The sequence below is a fragment of the Canis lupus genome, chromosome 10 (assembly GCF_003254725.2).
Source record: "Canis lupus dingo isolate Sandy chromosome 10, ASM325472v2, whole genome shotgun sequence".
NCBI classification, from domain to species: Eukaryota; Metazoa; Chordata; class Mammalia; order Carnivora; family Canidae; genus Canis; species Canis lupus.
Window position 1 is genome coordinate 35,384,203 of NC_064252.1, and position 20,951 is coordinate 35,405,153.

Here is a 20,951-nt window from a genome sequence, read left to right on the forward strand (position 1 = left end):
GACCAATCCCTTAGGCATTTCTTCCAGCATTCATAGTGGTAGTTGGAAGTAGAGTCTTTCCCCTCTAGAAATCTCTTTCCTTTTTTTAAAAAAAAACTTTCTTTTTTAAAATTTTATTTATTCATTCATGGTAGAGAGAGAGAGAGAGAGAGAGAGAGAGAGAGAGAGGCAGAAACACAGGCAGAGGGAGAAGCAGGATCCATGCAGGGAGCCCCACGTGGGACTCGATCCTGGGACTCCAGGATCATACCCCGGGCCAAAGGCAGGCACTAAACCACTGAGCCACCCAGGGATCCCCAAATCTGTCTTTCCTTGAGTTGCATGGCAGGGGACCAGGGTTGACATCTGCTACACATTCATTTTTACCAGATCTGAGCTGCCATGAGAGGGTTTTATCTAGACAAGGCTCCTAAATTGGCTTGGCAACATTTAATGCTTTATTGATTAGTCTTATCTCCTGTAATCCATCTAGTCATTGAAGAGTGTGTTTGTTAAATTTCTATTTTAATAAAATCCCCAACAACATTTCTCTTCCTTTGTTAAATGGAAACAAAGCATAATCTTAAATACTGTAAGCAGATAATAAAAATTTGACAACTGTATGCTCTGACTCAACTATTTTCCACTTCAAATGCTTCTAATCCATGCTGGCTTTGGCAATGAATGATGTTCTGGAGTGAGGAAGAAGCAATTTGCATGCCACATTTGCTCTACCAATTTACTAAATTAAGTGGCAAGATAGTGAAGGGGTGGTGTTTTGATGAGAACAATCTAATTAAATGTGAATCCAAGGTTGGAGTTCCATTATTGACTGCATACCTCAAAGAATGCAAAGAAAGAAGAAAAACATTTGAGAGATGTGTTCATGTACCTTAGCATCTTGTGCATTCATGTGTCTTTCTTTCATGAATAGTTTTTCTTATTATCAATATTCATTACTTAAATTGCTATAACTTGTCATTAATAGCAGCCATTCTTGAGGTCCTATGAAACAATCTTAAAAGCATTACATACATCCTAATCCTCACTTGCCTATCCAGCAAGATAGGTGATATTAGCCTTATTTTACAGATCAAAGGTTCAGAAATATTGAGAAAACTTTATAGGGCCACACAGGGCAGGGATTTTAATCCACGCCTGGCACTGAGTCCAGGGTTGTTGGTCATCACAGCTGCTCTGCACATACCCAACTGAGCACCATGCCTAGACAGCTTGAGATTCCTCCAGAAATAAATTCATTTGCATGGCACTGCTTACTCACCTGTAGCACTTGCCTCTGTGTTGAGATTTTATGGGAAAGGAATACCAATTATCTTACAGGCACAACAGTTCTGTGTATTGTGCATTAAAGTGCTAGAATCAATAACTGACTCTGGTGACTTAGTAGGCAGAGAGTTTAGATATTTTGATGAGGTTGGGATAGGACTAAATGATCCCAGATAACAAATGTGGATCTAATAGGTCGAACAACCTCCTTTTTATAGCATAGAAACCAGCCTTGGATTTGAAGATGCAGGGGAAGCTGTGATCCACTGCGGAGAACCTGAGTCCTGTGGTCCTGTGGCTGGAGCTGTTCTACCAGCAGGAAAGGTAGTCTTGTGCTCACTGTGGTTACATTTGTCCCTCCAGTCAAGGGGGCCCCTGGTGACCATGCAGAGGGCAGGAGGAAGGAGACCTGTCTTTATGGTTGTCACGTGCCCCCTCCCCACAGGGCCACCTGCCCAGAAACAGCCAGCCAGGCAAGCAGGGGCCAGCACGATGGATCATGGCCAGGAAAAGTGGGCAGGGAGAACAGCCACCTTCATTCCAGAAACATACTCTGCGGGGCTGCAGTGACAGGCATTCTAGTGTTCCCCAACAACCCATGACAGAGAGGGAACAGCCACAGCATGGGCAGCATCTCAGAAGACAGCACCGCAGGGGAGGTTTGAGGGGACGGACACACAAGCCAGCAGCTGGACAGCCTGAGGAGTCATATGCCTTCCCAGAGCAGGGGACACGCAGGGTTCTCAAAGATGAGTAGACTTTTGCCAGACGGAAGGAAAAAGTGAACATGGACTTAAGAGCTTGACCATCGAGCATGAGTAGTGAGTGAGAGGCAGAGATGCAAAGGACCACCTAAGGGAGAGACTTCAGGTGCACAGGGGCCAGGTGTCAAGTGCAGCCAGGTAACGCAAAACAACTCTTCTGGAAACCTGCTGAGGCTATTTTATTTCATGGTGTGGGTGGAGAGGCTGTGTTTAGTGACCAGAGCCACCTATGGACTCCAGGCTGGCAGCCAGACTGCTGCTTTTGCCCTCCTTCCTGCCCACTGGGGGTGGGGGATGCTGGTTACTTGAAACCCTGGTTGGCACAAAAATCCTTTCCCATCCCAGGGGCTTGGTTTCAGGCCACATTCAAAGCAGATGCCCGCTGAAGATTTAAAATGGAAGCTGCTCCAGTTGGCACCTGCCACTGCCCTCTCTAGCCCTGCATATACCGTCAGAGGAGATTTAAAATCCTAAACGCAGGGAAAGTGGACCACCATGATGCCTAACCCTCTCTCTTCCCAGCTGCCAGGGGCTCCAAGGTGGACCAGGGGAGGTAGGATGTGGCCAGGATGTCTGGGACAGGGGAACAGGCCAGGCCTGGGAGCAAGCCAGCCACATTCGTTTGGCTCTGCCCTGGCTTCCCCCTAGTTAGCACATTTTAAAAAGAGGGAAGGGGGACAAAGCTAATGTTTAAAAACAACAGGGATGATAGGAGAAGATGGGGCTGGGGAAGGACTTTCTGCTTTGGAACAAGCCCCATGGGGTTGCTTTTTGCCATGTGAGCCCTTCCCATTGGGAAACACAAAGCTGTATTCGCATTTCTCTGACAAATAAGCTGCAATAGAGGAAAAGCAAAGTCCTTGTAAATGCAAGCTCTAGGCTCAGAACATTTAAAGGAAAGCACTTCATGTTCTAGGAGTCTCCGCTGGGCCTGTGGGCAGACACAGTGAGGACCATTCGTCTCTTTCCAGCCACTGCCTTCACTGGCTCAGAAGAAGGGGAAATAAATGTAGAGTTTATATCAGGATGCCATAGGGACCAATTCTTTCTCAATTCCAAATAATGCAACAAGCTTAACCCTTGGATTTTGTTTTGTTTTGTTTTTAAGATTTTATTTATTTATTCTTGAGAGAGAGAGAGAGTCAGAGACATAGGCAGAGGGAGAAGCAGGCTCCACACTGGGAGCCCGATGTGGGACTCGATCCCAGGCCTCCAGGATCACGCCCTGGGCTGAAGGCAGGCGCCAAACCGCTGAGCCACCTGGGCTGCCCAACCCTTGGACTTTGGAAAACCATACTGATGTCACTATTTAACATGGACAGGGTGACAAGCAAGTGTGAGGTATAGGGAACGAAACCAAGACACACCCCAGGCAGGGTGGGGAGCTCCCAACCCACAGTCAGACCTGAGCAGCCACTGTGTCCGCAGCTGCTGTATTAGGCAAGGCACACAGGACAGTCCTGATGCTGCTCATAGAACAGGGACACTGCTTAGTCTCCCAGCTTTTATCCCAGCCAGATGAGTGCTTTTGATCTGTTCTAGAACAGAGACTTTAAATAAGGATGTCCTCAGAGAAGTTCTGAAATAAAGTTTCATTGCATATTTAATCCATTTGGCTCAACTGTCAAGAGGTAAGTGATTCCAGTTGGGTCTGACTCTAGAATCCTCCCTCTTTCTTCTAAGGCTACTCTGCCTTTGAGAGAAGCCTCAGGCCAGGCTAGTGAGGGTTTACCTCTTCTACTCCATCTTGAGATCAGATGGTGGCACACAGAAGGCCAGCACCTGGGCTTCCCCTGGCAGCTGTCCAGGGTAGTGCCGGCTTCGGACCAGAGCAGATTCTGCGGACCGTGCCTGCTCCATGCTGCGCTCTGAATGCCACCGCCGACATATAACTCCCTTCGGAGTCTGCCCACAAGCACCCTGACTTTGAACCGATATACCCCACAAGAGCAAGCTCCAGTTGTCTGACATCTTTTATCCCACCAAATCCAAAATACAGAGTTGAAAAGTGCTGATAAATGAGTATTTTGAGAGCAATCCTGCCTTGCTCCTCCCTTACACAATTCTCTCTTAATCAACTGGCACTCAATGGTATTCCTTCTTCATAGACGGCATGTGCAGTACTTGGCGAAGAGTGAACATTCAGGAATGGGCTTTCAGCATCTGGGAGGTATGCAGCCAGTCACGCTAGGAAGAACAGCCGAATGGAAATACTCCCAAACATCTGGGGCCGCGTTTCAAATTTCAAAGTGATTCTTCTGCTTGCACAACTTTACAATCTTGGCGTTTGCCAAATGCTTATGTTTTGCTTAATCTGAAATTAGGCAAGGATTTCAGCTCTCACTCTCCACATCCCTAGAATGGTTTTGCCGTGTAAAGGGGGCCTTTTGCAAACCGAAATTCAGCTGCTTATGGTTCGGTGAGACCAAGGAGAGTAAGGGAAATCAGCAGCCACATTCCCCTCCACTTTGCAATTATCTGCCTTCCTGTCAAATGCAGGTTTGCCCTTGTCCGCATGATACCTTCTAGTCAGTAAAGTCAGCGAAGCTGCCCCAGGTCCTCAGTTCTCAAGCTGAGGGAGACACTGCTGGCCGCACTCCTCTTTCCTCTTGACCCAGACTCCAGTTATTTGCCTTCCTGAGAAATTCACCCCAGACAGATGAAGTCCTTGCATGTACTGCCCAGTTAGCTTCAGGATACCATGCAGGCAGGCATAGCAGAGGGCATGCTGTGAAAAGGTTCCTTCTCAAAAGGCAGCCATCCCTCTTATTTTAATATCATGGTATAAAAATTAAGGTAACTAATACTATGCAACTGAAGTCATTTAAACATAGGTCAGTTCTCTTTCCCCAGGGACAGAAACCAGAGGACTTTCTAATCATCCTGTACCATCAGAACAGAGGGGCAAAGCCTGGCAGAAACTGAACCAAAACTGAATCCTTACTGTGACCCGGGCTAGCCACTTGCCAAACCATGCCACGCCATGTCCTGATCCAAGAGCTGGGGAAGTCAGGGGAGTGGGGTTGGGGTACCCTCACTAGGACTAAGACAGCTGCCTCACAGAAATCCAACAGGTGGAATGAGAGATGAGGACTCTCCTCCCTCTGCCCCTTCTCCCCTGGAATTAACTCCCTGGGGTGGGAGCAGGGTCAGCATCAATGGTACTGACCATGGGTACAACCTGACACAAAACCACCATCGGCTGGTGGACGAGAGCCAACACTCCAGGAGTTCACCTCGCCAGAAAGCATACCCAGCACACCTGAGCAGGAGGTGGCTCTGTGGGCTCAGGAATCTGACACCATAAAAACAAGATAAACATTTACGCCACTCAAAACTTGCCCTCAGACATTTACAGCAGCTTTATTCATAACTGCCCATATTTGGGAGTGCCTTCAGTAGGTGGATGGATAAATAAACCTCCAGACAATGGAATACTATCCAGTGTTAAAAGAAATGAGCTACAGAACCACAAAAATAATAAACACATATTGCTAAGTGAAAGAAGCCAATCTGAAAAGGCTACATACGGTATGAGTCCAACTATGCAACATTCTGGAAGAGGGGAAGTATGGGGACGGTAAAACGATCAGTGGCGGGCAGCCCCGGTGGCCCAGGGGTTTAGCGCCGCCTTCAGCCCAGAGCGTGATACTGGAGACCCGGGATGGAGACCCACATCGTGCTCCCTGCATGGAGCCTGCTTCTCCCTGTGTCTCTGCCTCTCTCTCTCTCTGTCGCTCATCAATAAATAAATAAATAAATCTTAAAAAAAAAAAAAAGATCAGTGGCCTCCAGGAGTCGTGGAGGAATCACAGATGGATTTTTAGGGCAGTACAATTATTCTATATGATATTACAATGAGGAAATGTATCATTATACATTTGTCTAAACCTGCAGGATGTTTGACACCAAGAGTGAACCCTAATGTAAACCACAGACTCTGGGTGATAGAGATGTGTCAAATTAACCAATTGTAAGAAGTGTAATCTTTCTGGTGGGAGATGCTGACAGGGAGCCTGTGCATATCAGGGGGCAGAAGTCATACAGGAAATCTCTGTACCTTTCTTTTGATTTTGCTGTGAACCTAAAACTGCTCTATAAAATAAAGTTGATTTAAAAACAATAAAGTCAATTTAAAACAAAAAGCAGAGGAAATCTCTAGGATAAGAGACAAGTTCTCTTCATGCCAAGGGCTGTGTTGCTAAAGACCACCTGTGCAGCAGTGATGGCAGGGACCCCAACACCTGTGACAGACAGGAGGCCAGCCTCTGAAGGAGAAAGACCAAGTGCAGTGAGCTCTCCAGCAGCTGGAGGCCCAGAGCCAGCCATCGTCACATTTCCCATGATCAGCGCCAGCCTCAGTTCTGAATCCAGAAAGACAAGCATGAACTTCACCCTTCCCTCCTGCATCCTTTTCACATCCATGTGCCCCAAGACAGAAGGCTCACAGTGCTGACCACCAACTTAGGGCTATGCACATTTGCTCCAAGGGATGAAGATCAAGAACCAGGATGTATCAGGGGACCCTTCTCCAAGCCCTCACGTGCAAAAAAAGCAGCTCTGGACACCTCTTACAGCTCCATTGTGCCGTCTCTCTCCTTTGAAGGCTTCATTTCTTTTTCCCTGCTTTAGAACTGCACGCTAGGAAAGTATTTTTTAATCACATCAAATCCCTAAGTATTAAAAATCTTTGCAATGTAAACAAACAAAAAAACAAATATATTTGTATGACCTCTCAGACCGAAAAACCTCCAAACATATCTCCAAAGGTTTCCCATTCGTTAGCGTGACATAGGAGCAGAGACCTCCCTGCTCTGGTTAATGGGTGATGTGCTGGTGGCTTGGTACTTAGATCAAGTCCTGACATGAGATGGTAAGCAAATGGCCTTCCTAGATGGGTGTGCTACACTTGGCTGTCCACACCAACAGAGGCTCATCTATGCTAATGCCATCAATAGCTCTTAGCAATCTACTCTGTCAAAGGTCACAAGGGTCAGACATTTCATCTGTGTGAAATGGAAGAGCACACAGATGAGCTCTGGATGGGAGAGTGGTAACCAAGACAGGAGGCCCATCCGGATCTTGACCTGGCAAGCATGTTCTCGTGTGTTATAGTTTTTGACATCTATAAGATACTCATTATCCCCTCTGCTCACAGCAAAACTGGTTCTGTGGATTTATATTTTCATTGAAGCTAATGATTTCCTCAAACTATCCTACTGAGATTGGGGTTTATTTTCCCTTGCTTTTAATCACTAAGAGAACTGTAAGACTCAAAGGACAAAGAATTGACCTTGCTTAGTATTACTCAGTTAATAGCCCAAAGCTGGGGGTGGACCCAGGGGCCTTTTAAATTGCTGGGCTTGTCCCACTGGACAATTCCGCGTTATTGTGCAGACTCACTGCCCTGTGACACACTGTGGGTTCACACATGAGCAAGGGGACCCCAAAGAATAAATCATTAAAATAAGACATTTTGCCAACAACAGTCATAAAACCTATGGCATTTGTCTTTATTATTCTGGGGCAGTGTTGCCTCGATGGACCTTTCTGCATCAGTGGATACCCTCTGTTTCATTGTCCAATATGGCAGCCATCGCCAAGTGTGGTTGTGGCTACCTAATCAGATAGCACAGCTCTGGAATACAGGTGCTGGCAGTTTTAATATTTGGGGCTAAACTGAAAATAACAGTCACAGAGATGGTGCTGTGACTTTCCCGTGGTCACCAGTGATGTTTTAGCTATGCTCCACCTCCTACCAACACAGACAGGTCTATGGTGGGCTTGTCTAATATCCTGGTAGTCTGATTCTCTGGTTCATGGGCAGAAATTTGATGCCAGTAAAGTTATACCCCACATTAAATAAAATCAAACTGGCAAAACACAGAGTAAGAAGTTGGCTGGTGAAGATTATGCACTGTTTTAAAAATTCATCAAATGATTCATTAAGGAGCATTTGCCTTATGCATGTAAAGAAGGACTAATTTACAAATTTATACACAACCTTTAGAGACCAAGCAAAGTGACAGACACATGCAAATGAAGGTGGAGACATTATTCATGAGGTGGCAAGAATAATAAAGATGAATAAGCTACTAGTTTTATTCCTATGGTGGAGAAATCCCCCCCTTGCAGGGAGGTAAAGGCAGAGGTCAGGCCATTTAGGGCTGACCCACTTTCCCAGTGGGATCTCACCCCTATCTTTCTTCACTGCTTGCCTGGCTATACCAAAGCATTATTATTATAATTTCTGTATGATCCATGGGATTTGCCTCTTCAAAAGATCCATTCTTTGGAATCCTGAGCCTTTAGGATAATTGAGGATTCATTAGCCTAACCAGTTCAGGGAAAATAAACTCTTCTAAACTATATTTCAAACCCTATTTCCTTAAATAGGCTGCCTGATGCACACATGACCCGGTGTCATTTCTGTGCCTCTGTCCTGGTCCCCAAGTACACAGCGTAGTGTCATCTCTGCCTCAGTAAGCCTGCTGCCTTCCGCCCTTTGGGGGGGCCCCAAAGCCACACTGGCCCAGGGGCCTCTTCCTTCTCCGACTGGCCCAAGCCCCGGTGGTTCTGGAACTCCTCCTCGTCACCTTCTCTCTTGCTCCCAAGCCTCCGCTGTCTCTCTCAGGTCCTATTCAGTGATGTCCAAATGCCTCAGCTTACATGTGAGGCCCTGTGCACTTTTTAAATGTCTTCTCCCTGTCACTCTTCAGACCCCTGTGCTCTAGGAAAACCCACATCACCTAGTCTTCCCCAATGGCACTCAGAACACTAAGCCTTTTTCCTCAGCTCACCTGCCACCTCTGTGGAGCGGACAGATATTCCATCTCGACATATAAACTCCAAGCAGCTTTCAGGCCTGAAGGCAAACACCAGCACCTGGAGAAAGGTGTCTCTTCTTCAAGCCAGGACAATCAGTCTCTGTCCACTAAACTCCCAGAATATTTTCATCCTGTCTCTCCTGTGGCTGTTAGGCTTGAGAGGCAGCCGGACTAGAAGTTAGCCACAGTGAGGTCTCCTGCCAGTTGGGGCCCCGGGTGTTCAACTCACAGCTAAGTCCGCAGCCTCCCTGGGCTTCTGTTTCCTCTTTGGCAAAAAGGTGATACTAGTGACACTTACCTCATCAGGCTATTGTGAGCACTACCTGACACACTACTCCTCAAGGGTGGACAGCAATCTGGCACTTGGTGAGCTCTCAGATGTGAGCCTTTGTTTGGTATCACCTCAGACCAGTGCCTCCTGCGAACACATTAAAACCTGACGCTACCATCACAGTTCTCATCCCCGGCTGTGCACCATGATCAACTGGATTAACAACCAAAGTGGCAGGAGACAGATGCCAGGTCCTGCCCTCCAGATGAGAACTCACTTAATTGGGGGTAAGGCCTGGTCACCGTCAAGAGGAAGGTGGACCCTGAAACCAGACCAACATTCAGAGCCCAGTTCAGGCACTCAGAAGAGACCAATGAGCACAAGACACACATCTCCCCTGCTGAGGTATGTGTGTGAGTTGGGCTCCCTGCCTTCTGCCTCTTCTTAGTGCTATCAACGTGCCTACCTGGAACACCCGGTCCCCATTCTCCTTCCACTTTACTCAGATAAAAACAAAATCAAAGCACTACTCTGGAAAAACAGTGTGGCAGTGCCTTTACAGGACAGAAGTATCATGTGACCCAGGGATTCTATTCCTGGCTATATACCTCAAAGCCAAGATTCATAAGGAACATTCACTGCAGCTCTAAGTACAATGACCAAAAGGTGGGGGCAGCCCAAATGTCCACCAGCGGGTGAATGGATATGCAAAATGTATGTATGTATAATGGAATATTAGACTTAAAAAGGAACAAAATTCTAATGCACGCTCTAACATGGATGAACCCTGAAGATGTCATGCAGAGTGAAAGAAGCCAGACGCTAGAGGACAAATACTACATGATTCTACTTATTTGAGGTACCCAAAGTAGAAGAGGAATTCATAGAGATAGAAAACAGGAGAGAGGCTGCCAGGGGCTGGGGAGGGGCGACTGGGGAGGAAGAGCTGAATGGGCACAGAGTTCTCTTCAGCTGATGAGAGGTTCTGAAACCAGTGAGAGGTGATATGTGCACAGTATTGCAGATGTGCTAAATGCCACTGAATTGTAGGCCTTAAAATGGGTAACCTGGTGAATTTCATATAATGTGTATTTTACCACAATAAAAAAAATAAAAAATCCAAGACCTGAACTTGTTAGAGTTATTACAGAGAGGAGCAAGCTGACTTTGAATGAGTACCTGGTCTGGTCCACAAGAAAAGGGAACAAGATTTAGAACCTGAGCTATGATGGATTTTTGCCCCTCCAGCCTTTTATGTTTAATTTATTAAACTCTGTGTTTCTCTGTAAGGTTTTGATATTCAATAACCAAATTGCCAGTTCTGGGTAGCTGACATATTTGCAAGCTAAAAATGCTAAAAGAAATCAAGAAATGTCCTCCTCAGAGTTCCTCCAGTTGGTGTCTCCCTGCTGGACTGGCCACTGTGGTGCCCAGATCAGCTCAACAAACAGCACTAACAGTGCTGGACTCTTTTGGCCTGGACTCACCATCATAAGGTAGGGATTTAGGATAAAATTGTGACTTATAGAAAATACCAGCTCTGAAGTCTACGTGACAGTGTCCCATCCATTAGAAGATCATGTAATTGTGGGTAGGGAAGAATGACAAAACTCCAAAGCTATATTTAAAAAGATAATAATAATAAAGAATGGGACAAGCCACTCTTTTCATAAAGTTCACTGCTTGTGCCATATGATTAGCCTTGATGTGACTCATCCATCACTGGAAATTAGTGCTATTTTCAAAGTGAAGCCAAACAAAGAAAAACAACCACCACCAGGGTACACCAATTAGAAAGGTATTTCCATAGACTTGATCCCTAGTCAACTACTAAATCATTCTTCATCCATCCACTGCATTTAGGATAAAAATGCATCTGTTCCAAGTGACAGCACAGAACACAGAACAGAGCTGAGCTGAGCAGAGAAGCAGCGTCCTGCTTACCCTCAAAATTATACCTTTATTAACTTCCCCTGGCAGAATGCTCCCAAAATGATCTTAACAGAACGTCTTCAATGCCATACATTACAACACAGATTTAAGAATTAAATCGATTTGGCTACATAAAAGCTCAATTTGTGAAAAGGTACTTATGTATATTCAATTTCCAAATATGCACCTCCCAGCAATGGAAACCAAATCTGATGAATGGAATGACAGGCGCAAATATTTTTCTATTTCCAGCCACTATGAGACAGAAATACAGAACTGCGGATTACACGAGTTAAAAAATGCACATTAAAAGTCCCCCGTTTTAGGTTATAAACCTAAAAATGTATTGCAATAACACTGGGTGCCGTTAGCTAATTCCTTAAGTCATACATACCAAGTGGCAAACGATAGAGAAAGAATTCCTCTATGAGCAAATCACAAAGCCAGCAAGGAGTGTGGCATGCAAGCCATACACACATGGAACCAAGCTTCCACGCTCTTGCTATTTATTCAAAATACACACCAACTGTGTATTGGTTGAACATACTATCAACCAATCCATCAAACGGCCCTGTGGTGGTTTTGTTTTGTTTTTAAGATTAATTGATTTTTGAGAGAGAGAGAGAGAGAGAGAAAGCGTGTGAGCAGGGGAGGGGCAGGAGAGGGAGAGAATCTCAAGCAGATTCTGCACCGAGCACAGAGCCCAATGTGGGGCTCAGTCTCACAACCCTGAGATCATGACCTGAGCTGAAATCAAGAGCTGGCCACCCAACTGACAGAGCCACCCAGGTGCCCCAGCCTTATGGTTTCTAAGCTCTTTCTTGAATCGTCCCCTAAAGGAGTCCCCAGACAATAAGAAAGGTGATCCTGCCAAGTCACCTGGGATTGTCTTAAATAATGTCCCAAGTCACTGAGTGTGCTTGGAGTCAACTGACTGGTAACTGTGAAGTCATCCTGAGGACTCAAGTTACACAGCAGGGCCCCCATCAGTGCATGTAGCTTCCTGCTGAGAGAACACCAGCAGCTACTGTACCAGGTGGTCAGGGAACACATGCACAGGCCAGGTCCAACAAGCATAGACAGGGGGGACCTGCCCTGCTTCCTTCATAGGCCATGGGAGACAGAGGCATCAAATGGCCCCCAAAACCACAGTGTGTCATCACCACGGGCTCTCCCTGCCACAAATGTCCCGGACCTGGTTAGAGGACAGAGCACTGAACCTTAGCTGGGGAATGTATCTCCATACATGCCACATCTGCTTCTCTCATGACACTTCATGTCATCAGGCTGCTACGAAAGGGATCTGGATGGCAAGTGTTGTCCTTTCATCTTGCCACCCCGAGTAGGAAGGCACTTGACAACAGGGAGGGGAACCCCATGAAAACCAATTTCCTGCCAGCCTCTCTAAAAATATTTTCCCAGAAACCACCTTCATTCAGCTCTGCCCTCACACCTTCTGCTGTGCGTGCAGTCTCTCCTCCAGCAAGGGAGGAGTCTTAGGGCTCAGCTAAGTGCTTCTGCAGCATGGCCTTCTCATGGTGGGACACAGTCCTGTGAGGGACTGGACAGCACAGGAGTCAGAATGGTACCACAAGGTGGCTGCCAGCCTGTGTGCAGGGACACCCTCCCTACATCCCTCGGCCTGGCCCCATCTGGACGCTCCTCAGGTACCGTGCTTTGCTAACTCTACATCTCTTCTGAGGGACAGTCTGTGCCTTCCTTGAATGCATCCTGCCAGGCACAGCCTTTCTCTGTAAGCAAGTACACAGATGATGTGACAGCTGCTTCCTGCTGATGTTACATGAGTCGGGCTCAGCACAAGGAAGGACAACACCCTTCATGTATCCCCCTGTGGCTGAGGTAAGCCCAGCAGAGCCACTCCTGGGGTCACAAGTAACCCTGAAATGCCTGAATCAGTGACAGCTCTTCTTGTCCCACCACAGATGGGCATGCTAGTGGGGGGAGGCCCACCCAACAGTGCAGTCTCAAGGTGCATGCAGCCCACATGCTGGCATAGTCTTCCTAGGGTATCATCACGGTACACACAAGGGAGGACTGGCGTCTGCAGAACATCCTGCCACCCCTTGCCTTCAGCCAGAAGCCACAGGGCAAATGCCAGTGCATGCTGCCCTGCGAGAAGCCCACGGCAGGGCAAAGGAGAGGACCCGGCACAAAGGCTAAGGAGCCACCTTCTGTTCCTTGTGGCCTGTCAGTTCGAGGTCTGGAGGCACCACAGCAAAGTGGTGGGACTTGACCCACGTGGTCCTGGCCGCCCGGCTCAGCCCCTAGAGCCAAGAGCACTTTTCCCAGTGGTGTGGTCACCAAGTTATGCTGTGTGCAAGGTTAGGGCCCAAGTAAACACAGCTGTTTCAGCACCATCTTTGGTGCACGTTTGTCTTTTCCTTTTAACAACAATGACAGTTTATTTAGCTGCTTTTATAGTCACAATAAGGCAAGATGTTTTGTTTCTGTTTGGGTGGGTGCTTATTTCCCACACAAAGCATGAAGCAGTCATGAAACATCCCGTGCATTTCTCGTTGTCTTGACTTCTGCCACCAAAGCTCAGCACAAATACTCACACAGGGAGGGAGGTCTGCTTGCATGACCACCGGAACCCTATCCCCCACATGTGCCCCAGGCCCCCAACCCCAGGCCAAACCACCCTCTCTCCGCTCTTCCTTTCAGCCCAGAACCACCTATCCCTGTAGACACAGCCCTTCTGCTTTCCCGAGGGCCTTTCTTGGGCCCCAGCCCCCAGAAGCCCTGCTCACCCTGCATGGGGGTGGCTGTGCTCCCTGGCACCCAGGTGACTTCTTTCCTTCCTTTCAATTTTACTGAGCTATAGTTGAAATCCAGCACCGTATAAGCTGTGTAGTGCTTGGACTCACCCGGTACTGTGAGTACAATGCCTGCCATAATAAGCTTAGTTAACATCCATCACCTCATAGAGATACAAAGAGGAAAAATGTGTTTTTTTTTTCCTTACAATGAGAACTCAGGATTTATTCTCTTAACAATTTTCCTGTGTATCACATGTGTGAGCACGTCCTCATGCTCTCCCGCACAGCTCCACAACTCAGTTAACTTACAGCTGGAAGTTGATAACTTCTGACCACCTTCACCTGATGCCCCCACCCCTACCCCCACTCCACCTCAGGTACCAGAAATCTGATGGCTTTTTCTAAAAGTTTGGTTTGTTGTCATTTTTAGATTTAATGTATAGGTGAGATCATTAGTACCTGTCTTTCCCTGTGTAACTTATCTCACTCAGCATAATGCCCTCAGGGTCCTTCCATGTTGCTGCAAATGGCAGGATTTCCTTCTTCTTCATGAGTGGGTAGTATCCCACTGTACGGTGTGCATTATATATATATATGACACATATAATGCATACACATCTTCTTTATCCATTTATCCATCAATGGACACAGGTTGGTTCCGTCTATATCTGCTACTGTAAATAATGCTACCATGAACATGGAGGTACTCGTATCTTTTGAATTAGTGTTTTTGTTTCCTTTGAATAAATATCTGGAAGTGGAATTGCTGGCCTATCTAGTAATTTTGTTTTTTAATTTTTGGAGGAACCTTTGTACTGTTTTTCAGCGTGGCTGCACCAATTGACATTCCCACCAACAGTGCACGAGGGTTCCCCTTTCTTCACATCTTGCCAACACTTATTTCCTTTTGACAATAGCCATTGTGACAGGTGTGAGGTGAGATCTCATTGTGGTTTTCATGTTTCTCTGATGAGGAGTGATGTTGAGCACCTTTTCACATACCTGTTGGTCACCTGTGTATCTTCTTTGGAAAAACATCTATCTTCTTAGGAAAAACATCCTTTGCCCATTTAATGAGATTATTATTATTTTGGTATTGAGTCATATGAATTCCCTGTATATTTTGGATATTAACTCATTAATAGATATACAATTTACAAATATTTTTCTCCCATTCCATAGGTTGTGTTTTCACTTTTATTTTTTTTTTTTATTGCTTTGCAGAAGCTTTTTAGTCTGATATAATCCTGCTTGTTGATATTTGATTTTGTTACTTGTGCTTTAGGTCTCATACCCAAAAAATCATTACCAAGACCCATTCAGGGAGCTTTTCCCTATGCTTTCCTCTGGGAGTTTTATGGGCTCAGATCTTACATTTAAGTCTTTAATCCATGGAGAGTTATTTTTTGTGAGTAATGTCAGACAGGGGTCTAGTTTCATTTGTTTACATGTAAATAAACCTTTTCTCAGCACTATCTACAAGAGGACTATCTTTTCTCCACTCAGTATTCAAGGCTCCCTTGTCAAATATTAGTTGACCAGATATGCATGGATGTGTTTCTGCCAGGTGCCCTCCTCTAAATCTCCACATTGGGCAGAACCACATGACCAAATATGGCCTGTTGTAAGTAACTTTCTCCTGATGATTGGGCCTTAATTTTTATCTTGAGCTTTCAGGGCAGGAAACCTTGTGTTCTATAGGTTACGAAAGGAAATGCTTACTTTTGTGGTTCTTAAATAACAAAAATATTTATTGGTTTAAATGTCCTTCTGTCTCTATAAGGAGACTGGAAGGGAAACTCAGGTATAAGGAAGACAGTACCCCTGTGAGATTCTACAACGAGCTTCAGTAAACAGGCTTCCACTTTAGGATAAATTGCAGAATTTAAGAGCAAGAAGCAGTCAACAGGTTAAGACCAGCTGAAGAATAGATAAATTAAAACATCACAATTCTGAGAACTAATCCAGGAGAAAATCAGCAAGTCCCTCGCTGTGGATTCCTTCCAAAGAGATCAATATTATCAAAACAATCAAAAGTATCTTAGGCACCATTTCACCTCATGGACCTAGATAACATTTAGATGGAGAATCACACAGAACTTGGGAAGTCCCCAAGGAACCTCATGGATGGATAAATTAAGTAATGAACACATCGCATATTCCTTTTCATAAGCTGAAGGATGGAAACCAGCCAGGCAACTGTGAGTTCTGACCTATCACTTCTGTAACCTCACTCCATGTCTCCTCATGGTGTCTCCAAGCTCCCATGACCTGGCTCCTAAGGCTGCTGTCTGCGGGGTAGCACATCACAGCTGCACTTGGTGGGGCAGGTGTGCCACCTGAGGGGTGGGCCCCTCCTCTCACCTGCTCTGAGGCTGCACCTGCACCATCCTACCAGTTCAGTGCCACATGCCAGCTCACCATCAGCGGGGTCCTCCTCAGCGATTTCCGAGGTGGCTCTACCTGCCACCATCACCAAGTGAGGGGCTGAGCAGGGTGTGAAATGCTTCCCTTAGAGGGGGGCCAAGCTCCTCACAAAACTGTAAATCCAGGTTGGGGTCCAGCCTTTCCTGCTGACTAGCTTGGTGTTACCTATTTTCTTAATTCTGGTATCCTCAGGGTCTGGCCTAGAAAACAGAATCCTCCCACAAGGGGCAAGTTTTCCCTGGCATCCACTGATTCCAAGGGCTCAAACAAATACATACAGCTCAATTCGAGTTTTCTGGTGTGTTGACCCACAGTTGAGCTGATTCAAGGGCTCACTTCAGCTCTACTTACACAATCCTGCCTCTGCTGGGACTGAGAGAGGCAGCCAACCGCTACCAGGCACAGCTGACATTATTTGAAGCAGATTTTAGGTGTGCAGCAAGTGTACTGACCACATGGCAGACCACTGCTCCATTGACGCCCTCCTGCTCTGAAGACCAGCCCCACTAATGGCTGCCCTGATGACAAGCAGCCAGGGCTGACCATACACACAGGAGGAGCTGATCCAGGAGCATCTGTGCACTGGTTGGCAGACCCTCAACCCTACATGGCCTGATTCATAATGAATGGCTGGACCATACTTTCACCATCCGGAGCAGCAATGGACAGACACCTTCTGAGATGACAGAAATGTATCACATCTGTGATGTCCAGAGCAGTGGTTGCTGGTGCTTAAGCCCTTGAAGAGTAGCTGGTATGATTGAGCAACTGAATCTTATCTGATTTTCATTACTTTAAATTCAAGTCTGAATAGCCCTAAATTGCATTGGGCAGTGCAGCTCTGAAGAATATGCACTCACTAGACAGAGGACATTCTAGTGTGTGTGTGTTGGGGGGGTGGTGGTTGAGAACTTTGGTTATCTAGTCTCTGGAAGCCTTTGCAGGTGCCGCATACTCCCCGTGACTTGGAGAGAGGAGGACAGAAGGCCGCAGGCCGACAGCGGGTGATCTCAGAGCCAGGCCTCCTGAGCCTGACCACATAGCTCTGCTCACTTCCCTGTTGCCTGTCACTCATGCCACAGGAGTGGGCCTTGCTTCCTTGAAGTTGAGAAGGGAACAGAAAGCACCTCAGGACCACCAACCCTACTGGGTGCCATATCCTAAGCCTGAAAATTCTCTCACTTAAAAATAAAAAAGTTTCAAAAAAAAAATAATAAAAATAAAAATCAAAAAAAATTTTTTTTAAGTTTCATCACTTTTCAGTGTTCAGTCTCTGAGTCTACACAGAGATCATCTTAACTAAAAATGTAGTTTGAGCTGGAGGAGGAAAGCCTGGCCCTAAAATAGAACAGTGCTCACCCTCCATCAAGTTGAATGTGAATTTCCACTTAATCCTGCCGGAGACAGGCACTTCCTCCACATGGTGCTGCACACGTTCCCTGTGACGCGCCTGCAGGGAGCTGCTTCACCCCACACTCCTGACGACTGTGTCAGAGCTGGCACCTCCCCCAAATTTCCTCAGCCACACTGAGGAGTTGAAAATTCAGGAAATTTTAAGAAAGCTTAAGGAAATCAATACTTCAGTAGCAAATTCGATGTCGAGATAACTAGAATTTTCCCTCCTACTCCGGATTGCCCTCATTTAACTAATTGGGGCTTGGAGGGGGAGGTGAAAGCTAGCATGTGATGACTCATCCCTGGGATGGCTCTCTGCGGGGCGGCGAAGCCCCAGGCCACTAGCTGCAGCTGCCCCCAGGTCTGTCCTGGCCCCAGGGCATGACAGAGTGTCCTGGACGTCAGGAGAGCAGAGGCCTGAAGTGCCAGGGAGACTCCTCGGGGCCCCAGCCACCCCCAGCATGGCCACACACAGCCCAGCTCGCTCACCAAGGCGGGTGTGGCCCTGTGTCCTTCCCCATGGGGCTCCTGAGAACCAGGGACAGCTTTGGGGATCCGGTTCAGGGGAGCAGGCAAAGAAAACAGGAGTGAACTTTCTCCCGCCTCTGTGCCTCTGGCGGGGGAGGGGGAGTGGGCAGACCTCCAAACAGGAGAACCTCCAGGAAGAAAACACAGCAGGCGCCATCTGTGTGGATTCCTGGCAGGAGCTGGGGCCTGAGGACACGGACTCAGGGACAGTGACGGACAGGCTGGGAGCTGGAGGAGCAATGCATTTTCGCCTTGAGAGGCTCAGCAGCTATTTGGAGGCACAGCCCTGCGAACAAATGTCTGCTTGATCCAAACTTGTCACACTTCCTAGAAAGGCAAGACAGGGCCAGGATGACAACAACAAGATGGGTGCTTACGGGTCACCTCTCCCAGGAGGACGACCCGGGATGTGCAAGGACCTACACATACACTCAAATAACTCTCCTCCTCCTCCGAAACAATCCCGCTCCGTTACAGCACGAGACCGAACTTCCTGGCAGAGAAGCAGTGTGGCCTGCGCTTGGCCTGGGGAGGAGGACGCTCAGGCCACAGGAGCACCTGGGGAGGGTGATGTGCAGACAACTCGCTGTGGAGGCGACCTGTCCATTTGCTCCAGGCATGCCACCTGCTGGATGTGTCCTCATAACCCTGTCATCAGAGCTGCCCGCTCCCTACGTGAACCATCCCTGCTCTCCCAAGAGGAGAGGAAGGCGCCAGCAGCTCCTGGGTGTGCTCAAGTGCAGCACTATCATCAACACACATGCACACATACACAGACACCACATACGCACAGAGACACTCAGTGTGGGCCAAACCCATGCTAACGTCTCTGGGGTATACATCAGGGTCCCTCTGCTCTCTCTATCCCTGAGGTGTGGGGACGTGGGCACCTGTGCCCGCTGTCAAAATCTTCACCCCTCCCACGTTCTTGCTCCATGGAATGGCTGTCCTCCCAACACAGTGCAGGCTTCCATTCCCTCACTCATTTGCTCACCGGCTGTGCACTATGGGCTGCAGTGCTTTCTGGCCAAATGACAGAAGAAAGGACAAAATAGAACAAACCCTTCCTGCTTTAAGCTTTATCATTTCATTCCTTTCTGAGTTGGCTCTGTACATTCTACTTGTCATTCAGCAGTTCTGAATTTTCATTTCAGGCTTTTTAATTGAATGTTCAGCCTGGCTGTACATGCTGAGTTTCGTAAGCATTTTAATCAATAAATAAATTAGCCTGCATCATGGCCACATCCTCCATCTGGTGCTGACAACAGAGCAGAGAGTGAGCAAAGAAAAGCCTTGCTTGTGGATTCTCTCTCTCTTTCTCTTTTTATCCCCCGGTTATCTAGAATATTCCAGACAGAACCTGCTTTGAGATTCATCAGGTATAGGGCAAAAGAGGGGCCTCATAATTCAAGGTTTCCTGGGAGCTCCCAGGAGGGAAATTTAGGAAATGAAAGGCAATTTTACCCCCTGGTGATTGTTGGAGGTTCCCCTGGGAGAGCAGTCCTCTTGTCCTAGGCCAAAAGGTCAAAGGCCTGGTGGTGAATCATGAGGATGTCTCCTTATTTCAAAAGGTCCCAGAGGCCAGCAGACTTTCGTTAGGGTAGCCCCATAGTCAATGACTCAGGTATGCATTGAAGGTTTTATGCACCTAGCACCATTCCTAAATATGTGGTTTCAGCAGCAGCAAAGTGGGGAAAATATCTCTGTTCTCCAAGACCTCAAATTTTAGTGGGAAAAGACAGACAATAACAAAATGTACCAATAAAATATAGAGAAGGCTAAATGTTAGAAAGTCTTCCAGGGAAAAATAACAAAGGGAGAGGGAACAGGAAGTATTCGGGGAAGGCAAGGCTGCAGTTTCAAGAGTCATCAGTCAAGGAAGGCCCCACTGAAAGATGACATGGCGGTGCCAACAGAATGTGCAAATGTCCTGAGGCAGGAGCCTTTCTGGTGAGCGATGGGAATGGAAGGGGCCTCTGCAGTTGCAGCAGGTGGAGGGGCAGAGAAGAAATGGCCAGAGAGGCACTGGCAGTAGGGACAGGGAGTTGGGCCCTTGGAGGCCATCACACACTCTCGATTTTTCCCTGACATGAGGGGAGGCACTGGGGGGTTCGGAGTCTGGTACGGCATGGTCTGACTTCTGTTTTAACAGGATCACTCTGGCTAGTGTATGGGAAGAGATGCAGGGACAAGGGAAAGAATAGGACAGACTCAGGAGACAGCCCCCTCATCCAGGGAAAAGGAGACCAAGCCCCACAGAAAAGGAGGTGAACTCCCTTTGTGGGGAACACTGATGGGTGCACCAAAGAAGGTTAGGGCCACCGATAGCCTGCTTCATGGAAGAGTAACTGTGGAGGTCCTGCAAGGAGCACCTGACCAACTCCCTGGCCTACCACCTGCGGCTCGTCCTCCCCCAGGCCCAGCAAGTGCAGGTGGTGACCAGCATCAGGTGGGGATCAGCACCTGCAGTAGACAGACCTCTGGACTCCTGCCTATGCTGTCCTCCACCATGGGAGACCCTCCTTCTGGGGCCACAGGCCACGGGTCCAGGGCAGCCACCAGCCCACTGGTAACCATGCACAAACCTGACCCAATGTGAGACCCTGCCTCAGACACACAGTTCCCCTCCCACCTCCACCTAACCCTCGTGGAGCCCTGCTCCCTGGAAAACAGCTAAGACCATGCATGCCCTGCCCTCTCACAGTCTCCTCTGTCTCTCTCCATCTGTTTGGTGACTACACCAACTTCTGTGATCTCATAC

General features: G+C 47.4%; 1 protein-coding gene across 6 annotated transcripts in view; it reads right to left on the reverse strand.

Annotated features, from left to right (window-relative positions):
- Positions 1 to 20,951, reverse strand: part of SH3RF3 (SH3 domain containing ring finger 3) — a 355,665-nt gene that overhangs the window by 185,170 nt on the left and 149,544 nt on the right. The gene's annotated exons all lie outside the window — the stretch shown is intronic.